General features: G+C 35.6%; 1 protein-coding gene and 1 long non-coding RNA gene across 4 annotated transcripts in view; one reads left to right on the plus strand and one right to left on the minus strand.

Annotated features, from left to right (window-relative positions):
* Positions 1-16,860, plus strand: part of NOVA1 (NOVA alternative splicing regulator 1) — a 149,020-nt gene that overhangs the window by 69,211 nt on the left and 62,949 nt on the right. The window lies entirely within an intron of this gene.
* On the minus strand, positions 8,703-12,667 carry LOC146436231 (uncharacterized). Of its 2 annotated transcripts, XR_014852587.1 has the most exons (3): positions 12,410-12,667; positions 11,097-11,226; positions 8,703-10,404 (listed from the first exon to the last, which is right to left on the minus strand). It is a non-coding gene; the product is annotated as an uncharacterized LOC146436231 (long non-coding RNA). The 2 variants fall into 2 exon arrangements; XR_014852586.1 differs by lacking the exon at positions 12,410-12,667 and having other exon boundaries at positions 11,097-11,313.

Genomic DNA, 16,860 nt, shown 5'->3' on the forward strand with positions numbered 1-16,860 from the left:
ACAATTTTCTTTAAAAATTCATTGCATCTTCTAGTATTTTTCCAGATACAGCAGATGATCACTACTTTTTTCAAGTCAACAAAAAATGTTTTTTTCATTTATTGTATCCAAAGGATGTGTTCAGCTTTTAGATGTTAATAGAAATAACTACCAATAGAGTAGGAGAAATATAGTAATCGTAAGAAAGGAAAGAAAGGTAATAAATAAAAAGGAACATGATTGTGAAAGTTTAAAAGCCTTTTTGGAAAAAGGAAAAGCTTCTCTATGCCTTCAAATTCATTAATGAATAGGATTATTTAAATTGTTTTCATATCATGGCTTTCAGAAGTCTTAAGTTTCACACCAGATGGCATTCCAAAAGTGGGAAAGGAAACTTATGATCCTAAGAACTAAGATACAGTGGCAGTGGTGGGGGGAAGGGAAGGAATCCATTATGGAGATCTTGTGGATAATTTATTATGGAATTGAATGCCTATTTAAAGACTTAAAGAAAACAAAAATTCTTAGTGTATTGGGGGTTCTGAAATATAAGGAATTGCCATTTTTCTTTTGGAATACTAGTAGAGATCCCTAGTGAAAATTCCCAAGAAAAGAATTAAAATAGTCAAGACCACAGAAGTATAAGCTGATGCTGCATGTATCTTTTCATAAAGACACAACCTGAATTTGTGAACCTCTGAAGAAGAGGATGTGAACAAAGATGACACTAAGGATTTCAACATAAAATGTGAACTGTTGAGATAATAGCCTTTCCAGTTATAAAAAAAAAAAGGGGGGGGGTGGGGTGCAAATTTGAACATGCCCCAGTGTGTCCTTGGGCACTGAACTGTGTGGCTCTGCCACTGGAACTTGTGGTCTTTGCTGTGACAGAGTGTTCTGTTCCATCGTCAGCTACCCCGGAACGATTTATGGCATGGCTCAACTGTCAGGACATTACAAGGATTTTATCCAGTAGCCAATTTGAAAAATCTTCTCCTTCCTGGCTGGGGTCCTCAGTACAAGTAGGACATAAATTGCTTGAAGAAAGTCCAGAGAAGGGTCAGAAAGATGATCTATGGGCAGGAGCACTTCTCCTGGGAGTAAAGGCTGAGGGGAGTTGGGGTTGTTCAGCCTGGAGAAGGCTCAGGAGTGACCCTATTGTGCCCTTTCAGTACCTAAACGAGACTACAAGAAAGCTGGAGAGGGACTTTTTACAAAGTGCAGGACATGGGGGAAAGTTTTCAAACTGAGAAAGAGCACGTTTGTATTTGATATTAGTAAGAAATTCTTTACTGTGGGGGTGGTGAGGCACTGGCACAAGTTGCCCGGACAAGTGATGGTTGCCACATCCATGTTTGTGTTAAGTGTTCGAGGCCTGGTTGGATGGGGCATTGTGCAACATGTCCTTGCCCCTGACAGGGGCTTTGGAACTAGATGATCTTTAAATTCCCATCCAACCCAAACCTTTCCATGATTCTTTGTCATTTTGCTTCTTTTAACTGGGAACAACCAACTAACTAATAGAGAATGTTGGTCTGTCCTTGCCAGCTGATCTTGATGACTAAGAACTGTCATAGTTGAGGCTATGAACTTCATATTTACAAATTTTGTCTAATAGAGGTTGTTTTACCTCTGTTTATCAGTTATGAAGAGGGAATAGTTCAAGTGTATATATGCAGTTGAATATGTCCTTGTTCTGTTATCAGACTTATGGGTGGTACATATGCTAGAAAAAAGTTCTCTCCTTAATTTATGTAGCTGTTCCCATGGCTAATAGAAAATTTGTGGGCATCTTTTTTTTTTTTTTGGAGGAACATGTCAGATATGATGCTGAACAAGTCCATGATAGGTTTGGGAACTTTATTTTTTCCAGATCTCATGAATATTTCTGTTTTGGTTTGGTTATTACTGTTGTTAGCAGCCTTGAAAGTTGCTGTAGATTATGTGGTACACTGAATTTTCAAGAGGTTGGTAGTTAGCCTGAAAGTTGGTACTTAGCATGAAAACTTTCTGATGTTCTGATGTCCATACATGTTCTACCTGTTTGTTTTAGAGTAGTCCAAGTAATAATGTTCACCAGAGCCCATCGCAAACTGAGGAACTGCAGGGAAATGTTTGTGAATTGAAGTTATGCATCATGAATCTTTTCTTTTACAGTGAAAGTATTCTAGTTTATTGCCTTATGGTTATTTTGGTCAAAACAACTTTTCCATAGCCAATCTGACCTGGTTTTTCTACCATCTGTTTGTCTTTGGAGTGTTTCGTTTCTTGATTGGCACCTTTGGACTATCAGGAGCGGAGCCAGTTTACTAAAGTTCCTTTGAGCATTTGCTTCTTAGAATTGTGTTGTCACATTTTCAGAGGTCCTTGCAACATTAATTTGCACACTTAAAAATCTAATTTTGGTTTCTTTGGGGTTTTTGTCCACATGAAAATCCTGTTGTTATTGTTTATTAAAATTGTCCCAACAGACATTAAGCTCTCACCTGGGATCCAGAGGGTCTTAAATAATAATTTATTTCTCTTGCTCACTGCTACATAGAATCCTTTTCAAGGTTTATGCCTCAAGTAACATTTTTGATTTTCATTGGATTTTGGAAACTTGCTAAAGCACTTTTGAGAAAAAGAAAAATTTTACTTAGAGTAATTTCTGTAATTTATGCCTTTCAGAAATGTCCATTCAAGGAAGCTGAATGTATTTTCATGTACACCCAGACTTGAGAACTGATAGCACTACATATGCTATTGTTATTGCTGGTTTTTTAAAGACAAAAAGAATGAGACACTACTTTCAATTTTTCCACTGCTCTTTTGTTGAAAATGATCTGGAGCGAGTCCTTTGTCAGAACAAATAGTGGGTATGCTGGCATCGGTGTGTCTTCTGTATTCCTAACACTTTAAAAAACAGCTGAAATAATGCAGAATGTCTTCAGTCTGCTTGTCCTTTAAGAGGAACTTCACTCACTACACTACATGTGACAACTTCTGAATTTTCTGGTACATATCAAACTGGGATGGTAACCATAATCTCAATACTGAATTCCAGACCTCATCTTTACTGGAGAGATAACTATCTTGGCAACATTAAGCTTATTTCTCGCAGTAAAATCCATGTGTTTCATTTTTCCCAATGACTTGACAAGTCATTCATCAGATTCTGAAGCTGAAGAACCATTAGAGCATATAATCTTCTAAAACACAAGCCCTCCTATACCAATAATAGTATAGATGTAATTTAAATCTATACTATTTATATATCCCTACTAACAGGAGTTGCTATGGGACATTCAATAATTTCTGTCTTGGTAAACTGGACTTTCCATTTAAAAAAAAAAGGGTTCATTTTGGTGGCATTATGGCTTCTAAAGTGTAAATCACTAGCTTGTGGTCAGGGCAAAAGAGATTTGTCAAGACTGAAGAAGAAATCTGTCACATTATTCTTCAGTTCTATGGAAATATTAAATGATGCTCTGTTCAAAATTGAAATGGTTTCTCATACCTAACCCTTGCTTTGTTTTGAATACTATGATTCTCCGTATGTGAACCATACAAACTATCCTGTAAAATGCCAGGTATGTGTATCTTGGCTAGTGTTACATAGTCTCATTTTCTTTTTATCTGTTAAATTCCAATGATATTTTTAAAATATCCCCTCTTACCTGTTCTTGAGGGGTAGAGTGCAGGGAACTGTTTGGAAGTTTAGAATCTTTCCTAAATTAATCTTTATACTCAGTATCACACTATTTTATTCTATCTTAAACCTGTAATAGTTGAACAGGAAGGGACATACCACCCCATGAGTCTGTGTGCTTTGGTAGATGCGTTTTGTAAGTTAAAGCATTATTATTCTAAGAAAACATTCTCTTCCATAAATGCCCTCTCCTGCTAGGATTCGTTTTTTAGTGTAGAAAGCTATATAGCTTACTGCCATTTCCAGTGTGTTGTGTAATAATAATACTGAATGGGAAATTAGATGAAAAATAATTAAGTTATATAATCTGTTTTATCCTGAAACCTAACTGTTGATCTGGGTTTCTTTTAATCTTCATTGTCTTGTGAACACATGATTATGTTCATGAGTCCAACCAATAAATGGCTGGGTAACATGTTGTACTGTTTTTCTTCCTGTTCAAGGCAGGGAAATATGTTTCAGTCAGGGGACCAATTTCTGCCAGCTTGCAAGGCAGGCTTTTAGACTACTGTACTGATCTATACTTACGTATCTAACACCATCCTGAAAGAAATTCAGGAGAAACTCAAGCTCTAGGATAATCTTTTGCACAATTTTCTTTTGCCTAATTTTCTCTGTTATTTACATATTTGCCAGTTAATATTTTGCAGGTGTGGTTTGTTTATATATATTTACAATTTGTTAGAAAAATATAGATTCTCTTTCTACCTCAGTTCTGCAAGGATGTGAGCTAAAATACAGTAGCGCCTAGTTCTGAACAAATATCATGGCTACTTTGCAGCAGTTTGTGGCCAGCATGTCTGTGTTTCATAACTGTTACTCCAGGAACCCTCATGGCTAAAGGTACCAAATGTCATTGTCTACCTGCTTGCCCTAATTTCTTCATGTTTTCCCCTGTCCACTTGAGTAGGTTATGCAGATCTTATACTCAGCTAATCAAATTCCATGTAACCCCATTCTTTTTAAAGAAAAGTCAGGTCTGTGATTTTCTCTATCAGCTCTTGAGAAGGAAAGGCATACAAACATAGGATATTTGTGTTGTAAATCCAGGTTTCATTCTCATCATTAGTGACACAGTTATGAAGATACCTTTTTGAACTTTAAAAACATTTTTTCCTATTGCCAGAAACTTATTCGTTGCCTGTGTAGTACATTTAGGAATACTTGCGTTCTACAACAGGATGCCTCAGCATACTACAGGTGTTTTTATAGAGAAAGGGATGATAAAGAATTTCTACAAAAATTGAATATCAAGGAATTCCTTACGTTTCTGTGTTCAGGTTCTCCTTATTTTATATCATTTATGTTCATTTTCCTATTGCAAAGTAGTGTTGCGAATGAAAACTTGGCATTATTGACAAGTCATAAATTAATTACTGTCCTCCCCAAATGATTATTTGCCGCTCTGAGATGCTGCCTTCGCTAACTACTCATCTTCTCTGTTTGTATTTAAGATACTAATGCAGTGAACTGCCCCAGTATCTCTTAGTTCTCATTTCCTATGGTTAGTTGTATGGAAGGAAATCTACAAAACTATCAACTGCCACTCTAAGAGCAATTTTTGCTATATATTTTTATGACTAAGGTCCCTACCTCTGTGCAAAGTCCTGGTGAAACAATGGCTTTAAGTGTTTTGTTTGTCAGGAACTAGTAAAAGAAAATCCCAATGGGATGATAGGGCTGGTGTTTATGGTAAGCTACTACTGTAATTTAAAAAAAAAAATTACTTTGAGATGTCATCTTGAAATTAAGCATAGAACTTTAATTGTAGCGAGGACAGAAGTCTCATGCAAGATTTTTAATTTGAAGAACATGTGCTGCTCATGTATGTTTGTTTTTTCTTTGCCTTAGGAAAGACAACATTCCTCTGTGGTTTGTAATAAAATGTTTCTGAGTGAGAAACTATTATTTCCAATAGATGATGATGTGTTCCTATAAACAAGATTCAGTGAGAGAAACAAATTGTAGTGGAAACCACTAAAATAAACTTATGGATGTTACTCAGAGTCATAATATTAAAAGTTTGCTTATATTGCTGTGTGATTGAAATATTGATTTGAATTTAAATGGCTATATTGTTGGGGATATCCACTACAGGTTAATTGTATATTTTATTCTGTTTTCTTAACACTGTGTTTCCTACTTTGTAGCAGAGCAGTGCTGAGAGAGTTTAAACTCTGCTATTCAGCATAGACTTATCTTAACACTCACTGCTTTTGTGTCTTCTGGCTGCAGGCTGCAATGATTATTTGGGAGCACAGTCTCATCAAAGAGAATACTTAAAGAGGGATTTTCTCTAAAATATCTGTATATTTGATAATGATTTCCTTTTAGATACCACAGTTGTCATTATGTTTTTAGAAATATAAAATTTATGAAAAAAAAATCTTAAAACCATAAAGACCCCAGAGAAATGCCTTTAGTAGATTTTTTTTTCCTCCAAGTTTGTTTCTTTTTTCCTGAATAATCTTGTTAAAAAACCAGAATCAATTAGTTTTTGATTATGAAATTAAATATATTTTTCTATATTGAAAATAGCGAGGCTGCAAATTATTTAGAAAGATAAAGTAACATGGAATCATATTTTCCTTTGTAACTACTGCCTGGGAAAGGATTTATTTTTCTACAGCTTTGATAATATTCTTAATAACAATTGTTGGAAATTCTGTCTTTCTCCAGCTTCTAGAAGAACTTCAACTAGAATATATTGTTTTAATTTATAAAAAACAAACCTGGAGTGGCTTTTATATGTAGTCAATTAATATAATGATTCATATTTTTTGAAACAATATAAATGCTTACATATCTGTGATTGTAGCCCTCTTGATAGAACAAAGCAGTTGGCATAGGCTAAAACCTGTTAAACTTTTTCTGTTTATAGTATAAATTAAAACTCTCTGGAGTGTGGTTTGACCTAAGTCTGATTTATTGCTTTGCTTGGCATTGCATCAGGCTGGTTGTGGTTTTCTATTTCTGTTTCCAGTACAGTCTTCATGTGTTTTGATTTCAAATTCTTACATGGCAGCTTTATCTGGGTAGTAATAACTTTCTTTGGCAAGTCTTCACTATAACGTAGAGATACTAGGATTTTGAGGGTTTTTTTATTGTGCTTGTTCGAATTAAACCAATATATATATATATGCATGCAAAATAATGCATTTGTGTATTATACTTTAGAATTTAACTTCAGATACTCTAGTAACTTTTTATTTAGTGAAGACATTTTCCAGATGAAATCAATTCCAGATGAAGAATCTGGACCTAGAATCATGATCAGAACTTCCTATGGATAAATATTCTTTATTGATGACAAAGTATAGGATGAAAGGAAGAGTGCACTAGTTTTTTGTCTCTGTTTTATAAATTTCATCCACAACTATTAATGAATGTTTCATTTATGCTCAGCTTTAAAATGTCTATTCTTCAGATGATTTAATCTTTTCACCTGATCCTATTGCTACCATATTTAAATAGTGGTTGTGAATGTTATTTCCTTCTACCAAAAGTGGCAGGCCTTGGCAGACCTCTTTATTTAATTTGACAAAAGAAAGAAAGCTATTATGATTTTATACGCCTATATATGTGTCTGTTCAAGTGAGGGCATCTCTAGTAAGTTTGGATTCTGTAATGCTTCTCCAATTTTAGACTTGGTCTGTTTTTTTCTTTACTGACAGACACTTTTATTGAACCTCTTAGACAAGATGCTTACCATGGGTAGATATTATTAAACAAAAATTGAGGAAAGTATACAGTTAACTCTGAGGAGGAATGGTATCCTGGCATATGAGCTGGTTTTATTTTGCAGTAATCCTGACTCACCCATTGATTTGCTTATAAAAGAAGCTGCAACATTTACATAGGTTGCTTCACAGGGAGAATATATGATATAAAGGTATCACACAAACACTTTCAACACAAGTACACAGAAAAAAAATTGTTGTGCATTAAATTAAGAACCATTTAATTTAAATTGAATCTCTTAGGACAGTGGTTGTGGGGTTTATATCTGGTTTTGTTATTAAGTGTAGCGATTAACAGTCTGTAGTTAGACACACTGTTTAATGCAGAGTCCACTGAATTCATTAGAAGAGTTCTGTTTTGGATTATGCCTTTAGCAGTGCTTATCCATTCAAACATCCCTCACGATTTAATCTGACTGGGGAAATGCTGATGTTTGGGGATTTGTTGTACACAAATCAATAACAAGAGGCTCTGAAGCAAAGAGTACGATTTCTTGATCTGTTTTATGAAAATATTTTATACTGCTTGTTCATGTTGTTCTAGTCCTAGAGCAGGATATCCCAAAGACAGTTGTGATAAAATCAGCCACACTGAATTCTCAATGTAAATTTTAAGCAAAATACAGATGAATGATTGTGGTGTAGATGGGAAGAGGAGACACAAAGATATGAGTTTATTTTAGACAGCTGTTTAGGCATAAATTAGCTATCACAGATGTCATGAAAGAACACTTCAGCAAAAATTCAGGTAAAGCAGATATTTAATGCAAGTTAAGGTGTTAATTTTGTGGTTTTTACTCTAAGTTCTTAAAAAACATAAAAGAAAATTGGAAGAAATATACAGGTGCTCATGATATAAGCAAATTAGTGAGTGTTCATGACTGGGAATAAAAGGCCAGGATGGTAAAGCAAAACAAATTACATGGTGAAAATATTTCATTTGGTCCAGGAGTAAAAAAAGGAAGACAACTACCACAAGAATTAAACTCAAGAACAGAAGATTGGAAAATGACTAAGAATAAGAAACTGAAGAAGCAGAGGCAGCATATAAATGGATGTAAAAGTGACAAACAGAATAAAAGCTAAACAAAGTGAGACAGCTGATTCAGAAATACAGCAAGGGAATGCAGACATTCAAAATTACTTTGATTGAATACATTCAGAAGAAAATATTGCAAGTTTGGAATGTGATACAGAAATACTGAAATGTAAATGCCTCTTCTGGATATGTGGGTTAAAGATTTGTCCATAGTATCCATTTGCCCAGAAGACTAGAAAAGAAAAAGCAAAACTAAAGTAGTTATGTTTGTATTTTATTTTTAATAATATATTGGTGTACAGTTAATCAGTTTATAATAAATTCCTTTTAGAAGTGACAGGTGCATTTTTATGCTATGGAAAAATAATTCCAGCAAGCTGAAAGTTCCATTACTGGGAGTTTCTTACCTGACTTTTAAAAAAATATAAATTATTTTCATCAAAATGAACTTATGCCTTTCTTTTTCCACCCAGATTTTGTTTTTTTTATTCCTTTACCACCCCCCACATAATATATTTAAATTGCAATTGCACTTCACAGTAAGATTAGTTCTTGTACCAATGATGGGATTTTTTTTTTATGTATTCACCCTTATTTAACCAAGTAGCTGATTCTGAAACTAATGAGGTCTGATTTTGTTTGTAAAAAAGGCAGCACTCAAATGGGTGGTGTGCTGTAGCTGATCCTGCTTGAGCAGGCACTTGGATCAGATGATCTCCGGAGCCCCCCTAGCTGCAACCTTTCTGTGATTCACTGAAATGCATAAATGATGGTAGAAAAGAAATGCTATAAATAGAAACAGATGTATTATGAACATCTGTTTCCAACACAGTGTTTAGCAGCTACATAGTAATTAACAGTCCTGTAGTCCTGCGTATTTTGAATTTGTTTTGGTATTATTTCCACCTTGGAGAAGTAGTTTGCACACTGGGGCGTTTGGGGTTTTTTGTAGGTTGTTTTTTTGGGTGGGGAGGGAGATTGGTTTTTTTTGGAGGAGGTTCAAACTGAGTCAAATCAAGATTAGTGGGAAGATTCATTTGAATAATGTGTAACGTGTACTCGTGTAGGTAAATATTTGAAAGACTGACAGCATTAATACGTTACTGCTAGCCTTGTTAGTATTTTTTGTTCACTGCTGAGAAGCAGTAGTATTTTTTTCTAGTTTTTATCACAGTTTTGTGCTTCTTGTTTCCATGGTAACTTCTTTTCTTGCATTGTGCTTCAAAGGAACCAGAGGGATTCTGTGAGGTTTTTTTTATTATTTATTTAATTGTGTGAAAACCTAACTGAATATACTGTTCTGTAAAAATCCTCAAATATCTCAAGTGTAAGTGCAAATGTAGCTCTTGGCTATTAAAGCATTATTATTTTATCTTCCTATTTTTTTAGCAATCATCCAGTCTTTATTCTTTCTCTCATATTCAATTTTTTTTTAAATTGTCTTTATCTACTTATTCTGCAATATTCCTAAATTGCATTCTATCGTATCAGAGTAACTTAAAGCTGTTGAAGACAATCTGCAAATGCTTGCAGTCATCTTTAATAATCTGATTTCCCTACAAATCAGGCGAAGTGCAATATTGAGCATGCACAATAAGTTAGAATTTATTACTTTTTTTTCTGCAGTTCTAAAAGGCTAATATTCCACCTACTGTTACAAATCAGACTCAAGCCTACTCTTAAAATTACATATTCCTAGTGCATCACTAGGGATGCTGGGGAATATGCTGCAAAACAGAGTTTTCCTTCTGGGCTATTGCAAAAGCTTTCTTGAACAGTTACATTTTATGTTTTCAAGCAAGATTTTTAATGATGCAGTATGGATGAGATTCACTCCGCTCTGAGAATAAATAAGGTAGCAAATAGTCGTTATCTCTTTCTTCTCTTTCAGGTAGGTGAGACATTGAGTGAGTTCGAGTGGGGCTGGTTAGAATAGTAATTAACACTTCATCCTTCTGTAGAGAGAAACATAAAGAACGCGTAAATTAAAGAACTGAAACTGAGGTTTTTGTCCCTAGAGGCTTAATGGTGTGGTTTCATGGTCCTCTGATGTTAATTTAAATGTCACTGCCAAAAAGGTAGTCTTGCCTGAAGCCATGTATTTCAGTCCTTTCTTTGCATCAGCAGTAGCATCTGTCCAGCTTTGCAGCAGGTCTCATCAGCTCACTCATCCATTTGAAAATGATTTTTTTTTTTAAGGGCGTTAGGAGGATTAGTTTGCAAGCTGATCACTGAGCTTATTTAATTCATTTTGCAGGCAAGGGAGTACTTGTGCTGGTGTAAAACATGTAGCCAAACCACCTGTTATGGGCAGAAAAAGAAGGTGTGCTCCCCACTTAAATGAGTGGGTTACTGACCCACTTGGTCCCTAGCTGTCCCTCTCTGTCTCCTGGGAAATATTTTATTCTCAGAACTATTTAATGCCATATTGTTGTTGTCCTTGTTGTTGCAACTCCTCCCCCCGCCCCATCTCCAGCTGCACCCCCACATGCAATGCAAGATACACTTCAGTCTTCTAGTCTTAATTTTTCTTTTTCTTTTACAACAGAAAATAATAAATTTGAATACTTAATGGCTTAAATAGAGGCAAAATACACCTGGAGGCAGAAATCTATTAGAAAAAGTACCAAGCAGAAAATGAACCTACCTCCTTATTCACTGTGAGGTTATAGAGTGCATTGTTTTCTGCTTGTATTTTTTTCCAGTCCAATCATTTCAAATGCAGACCATTCAGGAACTGAAAAGAAACAATTTCCTCTTCCACCAGAAGGTTCCTTCTGAAACAAAGTATAGCAGACAGGGAAAATTCTTTCCTGTTCTCATAACTGTTCCAGGAAAATGTAATATGCCAAACATGCATTAAACTGAAAATTTCTACCATGTGTCATTGGGGAGGAATTACACTAACACGCCCAACAGAAGACGCAGAGGCAATACCCATTGGAGGATATGTTTTCATTCGGGTGGGCAGCAGGAAAGTTCAAACATTTTAAAATTTTGCAGATGCAGCAGAGGGATTAAGCCCATAAGGTGCAAAACTTCCAGTTGGAAGCCTGAATTTACATGTTTTGCAGCTGTGCATAGACACTGCAGTGCCCTGTATTCTATTAGGAGGTACAAGGGAGTGGAGCTAAACTGAGGAAAATTATGCATTTGTTAGTGGGAGTCATAGTTAAAATCCAGTGCATGATATTTCAGAAATTCTGAAGAGTCCAACTTTTCAGTAACATGGGTTGTCTTTTCTGGTTTTGAGTTTTGTTGTTTAATTAGTGCAACAAGCATTGCAACCAATGATTAAAATAAACTGCCATGTGAGCATACATAGAAGCTGCTGTAAGAAATTTTAACTTGTCTTTTCATTGCACAAAATTAAAGCTGTATTAAAATAATTTTTCTGCAACAGCTAATAATTAAAGGAAAATGATTAGGGCTTACGAAGTAAATCCACAAAAGTGAGAGTTAATCACAATATTAATGCTTTGGGGATTTTTTTGTTTTTTTGTTTTAGTTTTCCTCTTGCTTTATAGTTACGTACAATTAATTCCAGTAGGAGTTGACTGTATAGCGTTAGAAAAACACACAATTGCCCTGTTTACCAGTATGTAACAAAGTGTGTGGTAACATCTGCTTCTAATGTTTATTTCTGATCATCCTGACTTTAACTGCTTGCCTTGGCACAGGAAAAGGGGAAATCTAGGCAGGAAACTAGAACAAAGAACCTTGCAGTGACCAAAAATAAAATTCCATCTGAATACATGTTGGAGGAGGGAGTAGTTTGCTATGTGGGGGAGGTTTTCTGCAGTTATTGGTGTTTTGGATGAATTAGTCTGTGTGACTTCTAGGTTAGATTGCCCAGGCTTTCTGTGTTGACATCTTTTTCATCTGTCATTTTTTATCCTTGGCATTTGGATTAGATATCTCTTTCTTTTAAAATAAACTTGTATAGGTTACCATATTCACCATTCCTAAAAAATTCCAAATGGAAGATAAGACAGAAGTTGACTCCATTTAGACCTGCTGCATGATCAATGTCGGGATGCTGGTAGGGCACTTGCAGGCTGTGGGAATCCTGTTGAGGAGGAGCAGAACTGCTGTGCAGGTGGTGGGAAAAGATTAGTGCTTTGTGTGCACAAACAGGAAACAGGGTTTCAAAAGCGGGAAACAAGTCCTGAGCTGTGATAAACATAATTGCTGCTTCTTCTAGAACTGCTGAGCTTCCACTTAACGCTCGTTGCCATTAGGATGGTGTCGCACGTCTGTGGGCTGTGTGCTGAAAGAAAACGTGACAGGACAGCTTTGTACATGAAGGTGGTTGCACAGTTTCTTGACACATGAAAGACCAGACAGTTTATTTTTGAAATATTGCATTAGTGTTTTTGTAATACTAAACAAAATAATGGAAGTATCTTGGAAGTAACTGAGTGCTTAGGGATTTCTTGCTGTTGTTACACTGGGAGGTGGATTAGAATAGGTCCTACACCACTGATTTATAAAATAGTCATTTGAACATAGTTCTAAAGGTACTGTGTATCATTTTATTTGGAAAAATAATACATTGTTCTTTAAATGGAAAATGTTTCTATATTGAAATATTTTTGTATTTATTCAGTATAAAAATCTAGCAATATTAAATTTCAGTTCTGCTCAACATCACAACATAATTGCCATAATCCATTACTCTGTTTCTTTATCGACCTCAGTCTAAGAAAAATTTAACAAACCCCTGATAAAAAAATTTTAGTGCAGAATTGGAATGGGAAGAGGCGTTTGCCAATACTGAGGACATAGCTGTGAGCAAAAGCCATGGCTTTCTGGGGGAAGGTCATTTCCTTTTCCTGTAAAATCAACATAAATGTTAGAGCAGTTGTGAATTGTGACAAGTGGGCTTTTAGAAACTGAGTTCTGAATTGAGCTGCTTACTACTTGTAAAATCTACACATTATTTGGTAGCTTTTTACATCTTGGTTGCATATTTTGCCTTTTGTTGTCAAGAAAGATATTGAAATATTTGCAAATGCAGAGATGGTCACACATTTGTGGTGTCTCAATTTTAAATGCAGTTTGGTAATTCAATCAGGTAAGTCAGTCCTCAATTAGTGGACACCTGATAAATTTGAAGAAATCAACAGAAAGTTCATTAGTTAAAGACATTTGCCACGTTTAGTGAAGTTGCACAGAAAATTATAAATAGTAGTAAAATCTAAATGTTGGAATCTAAGATGACAGATTAGGCATTTATTGGTTTTACACTTTCAGGGAATTTTGCATTAAATTTGTCACGAAAATTCAACCCCAAAGAAATTCTACAATTATATCTATTATTTGAAAAATACTGATTCTCTCAAAGTAGAATCTTTAAATGCTCTAAATTGATAAATGAATCCCTAAATTAAGTGTTAATCTCTGAAGACAGAGGAGTATTTGAGCATTGTTAGGCCTCTTAAATCATTAGCAGTGACACTGACAGATCTTGAGTGCTTTAGAGCTCAAGCCTGCTCTTCAGTACAAATGGATTTGTTTAGGGTAGGAGCAACTTGGTGTGCAGGTCTTGCTCCTAAACAAGAGGGTATGTTTTATGCAATTTCAGGGGATCATGCATGGTTCAATAATGGTAGGCATTCAGTTTTATTTTCCTGGCAGCTATTAATGACTACAATTTCAGAAGACTGTGAGGAGGATTCCTTTTTTAATTATGGGTGGAGCAGTAACTTGCAGTAAGACTGCTTAGCACTGCCTATTTAAGTGTGCTGCTTTTAGTTGCTTACAGTTTTTCTGACTGACCATAAGTAACTTTTAGAAATACCTGCCAAGTATATCTAGGTGGGAAGCCATATGAGGAGTGGCTGAGGTCACTTGTCTTGTTCAGCTTGGAGTACAGGAGGATGAGGGGAGACCTCAGATATGTCTACAGCTTCCTTGTGAGGGGAAGAGTAGCAGCAGGCACTGATCTCTTCTCTGTCTTGACCAGTGACAGGACCTGAGGGAATGGCCTGAAGTTCTGTCAGAGGATGTTTAGGTTGGATATTATGAAAAGGTTCTTCACCCAGAGGGTGGCTGGGCTCTGAACAGGCTCCCCAGGGCAGTGGTCACAGCACCAAGCCTGACAGAGTTTAAGAAGTATTTATACAATGCTCTCAGATACGTGGTGTGGTTCTTCAAGTGGGCCTATGCCAGACCAGGATTTGAACTTTGATGATGCTTGTGGTTACTTCCAGCTCAGGATATTCTATGATTCTTTATTTGAATGTACATTTATCAGCACTGATTGGAAAACAGGAGAAGTCTAGTATACACTTACTCAACTTGTCTTCTGAGTGTGTAACATGAACAAGCTTAATTGACTTGTAGGCACCTGCATTTACTCTTTAAGAATGCTTGTTGATATTGATTAAAAACATTCTTGCAACTTAGTATGTTTGTTTAACAAGGTTAATGAGTCTTTCTGAGCTGATATATTAATGCAAGCACATTGCTACTTGTACTCAAGTTACATCCAAGGGACTTAATCCAGGTCCATGCCAATGTGCAACATTCCAATGTAGTGAGTGTATACTGGGAAAAGAGTCCTGTAGGTGTGTCACTGAACTTCTGTAGTTAAACGATCCTCCCAAATTATGTAATGTCCAAACATCAAGACTCTTAGCACAGATTTTCTTTGTGCAGCTTCAGTGGTGAAGAATGTGATTTTCTTCATGCTCTTAACTGCCTATATTTATGTATTTAAAACTTTGCTTTGCATATTTGGCAATCTCAATGTTTAGTTGTTCCTTATTCAAACCATCAAGCTACATGTTTCTTACTTTATCTTAGAAGTATTCACTTTCAGAAAAATACTTCTTGATGATACCCAAAGACTAAATAATTTACACGTTTTTTAGACCCTTTGAATGATTTTTCCTTTCCTTGCACATAGAGAATATAGTGCATCTTTTGACAACTTTCTTTACTTTGTTACAGCTGTTTCATAGAGAGGGTAAAAAAAACCCATACAGCTGTTGAGTAAGATATATTCCATTTCAATTACACTTTCAGGAGCAGGAGCTTGAAATTTGGCAGATATGTACATGTAGAAAATGTGTTTTTGTTTTCCTTATTAAAATGTGTCTATTCCTGGGTTCATTCACCATGACTTACTGCCCTCTGACTGGACTTAAACATAGCAGTTCAGCCAGTTTTCTCCAGTTCAGATGTTCAGTCCTAAAACTACCTGAATGAAAAAGACTTTACTTTGTTTACTGGAAGCAGCAGGGCAAACTTTGTTCTAGCCTTGCTTTTGCTTTCTTTTTCCTCCCAACTATACCATTTCCTCCAATGGTTAAAAAAAAATTCTTCCCTTGGCCCACCTGTGTCCTTAGACCATTACAGCTACAGCAAAATACAATTTCCCCTGCCACATCTGTTCATGGCTGGCAGGAGTTCATGGTTTTGGGCAGAGAGGTAAGGACTGGGGAGATTCTTTTTCTCTCCCCTGCCCTTAGATCCTCACCATTAGAGGAAGGTGCTATGGGGAAGGAAGAAACTGAATGCTCAAAGCTGATCCTGGAGAAGGTGATGTTCAGAATAAACTGTGGAGCTTGAGAGAGTGCAGTGGGGGATGCAGGACTGCAGGGGATGGAAAGAATTCTCTTATATGAGAGGAGCAGAGTAAGTGCTGAGGATGTGAGGACAAGACAGTTTGAAACTACTCTGTACACTTCCCTGATTTCACTGCTGAATACTAAGTTGCTACAGTGGCAGAAAAGAACTGTGAAGTCCATGGACAAAATGTTGTTCTTACATACCCATATTAATGGATAGCAGTCTGCTGCCTCTAGTAATAGTAGCTCTTGGAGCCCAAACAGTAGATAACTATTCTAAATATATATAAATATAAAATAAATTAGCTTGATGGTAACAGATTTGACACAAAGTGATGTGAATAGAATGACATAACTAAAACAGAAGTTTGGAAAAAAATTAATTATGGAAACAAAAAAGAATTAATTTTTAAACTAAGATTTAATACCATCTCATGTATGCAAAACTGAAGTATTACCTGTGTTTGTCTTACCATTCTAAAGGAGTGTGTTACTTTTTTAATTAAAGGGGTTTGTATCCTCCTAATAGTACTTTTATTGAAAGTTCAGTAAATAGATTTAATTTTCTCAAGAAAAAGGACAAGAACAATTAAAACATTTTATGTCTGTTTAAAAGTTGAGTAGGTACTGACATTAAACCCCAAGAAATTAGCTTTGACTAACTTCTTGTCCTCAGTGCACAACTAATAACCATTTAACAACAAGAGTGAGCTTTCTTTTCACTCCCTAAAGAATTTGTAGTTATGTGCTTAATTATCCAGAAACTCACACTTAGTTATGTGGTGACCTGTTTATTGAACAATGATGCTAAAATATTAGAGAACTGGTTTTCAT

The sequence above is a fragment of the Lichenostomus cassidix genome, chromosome 5 (assembly GCF_008360975.1).
Source record: "Lichenostomus cassidix isolate B80296 chromosome 5, HeHo_3.0, whole genome shotgun sequence".
Taxonomy (NCBI): Eukaryota; Metazoa; Chordata; class Aves; order Passeriformes; family Meliphagidae; genus Lichenostomus; species Lichenostomus cassidix.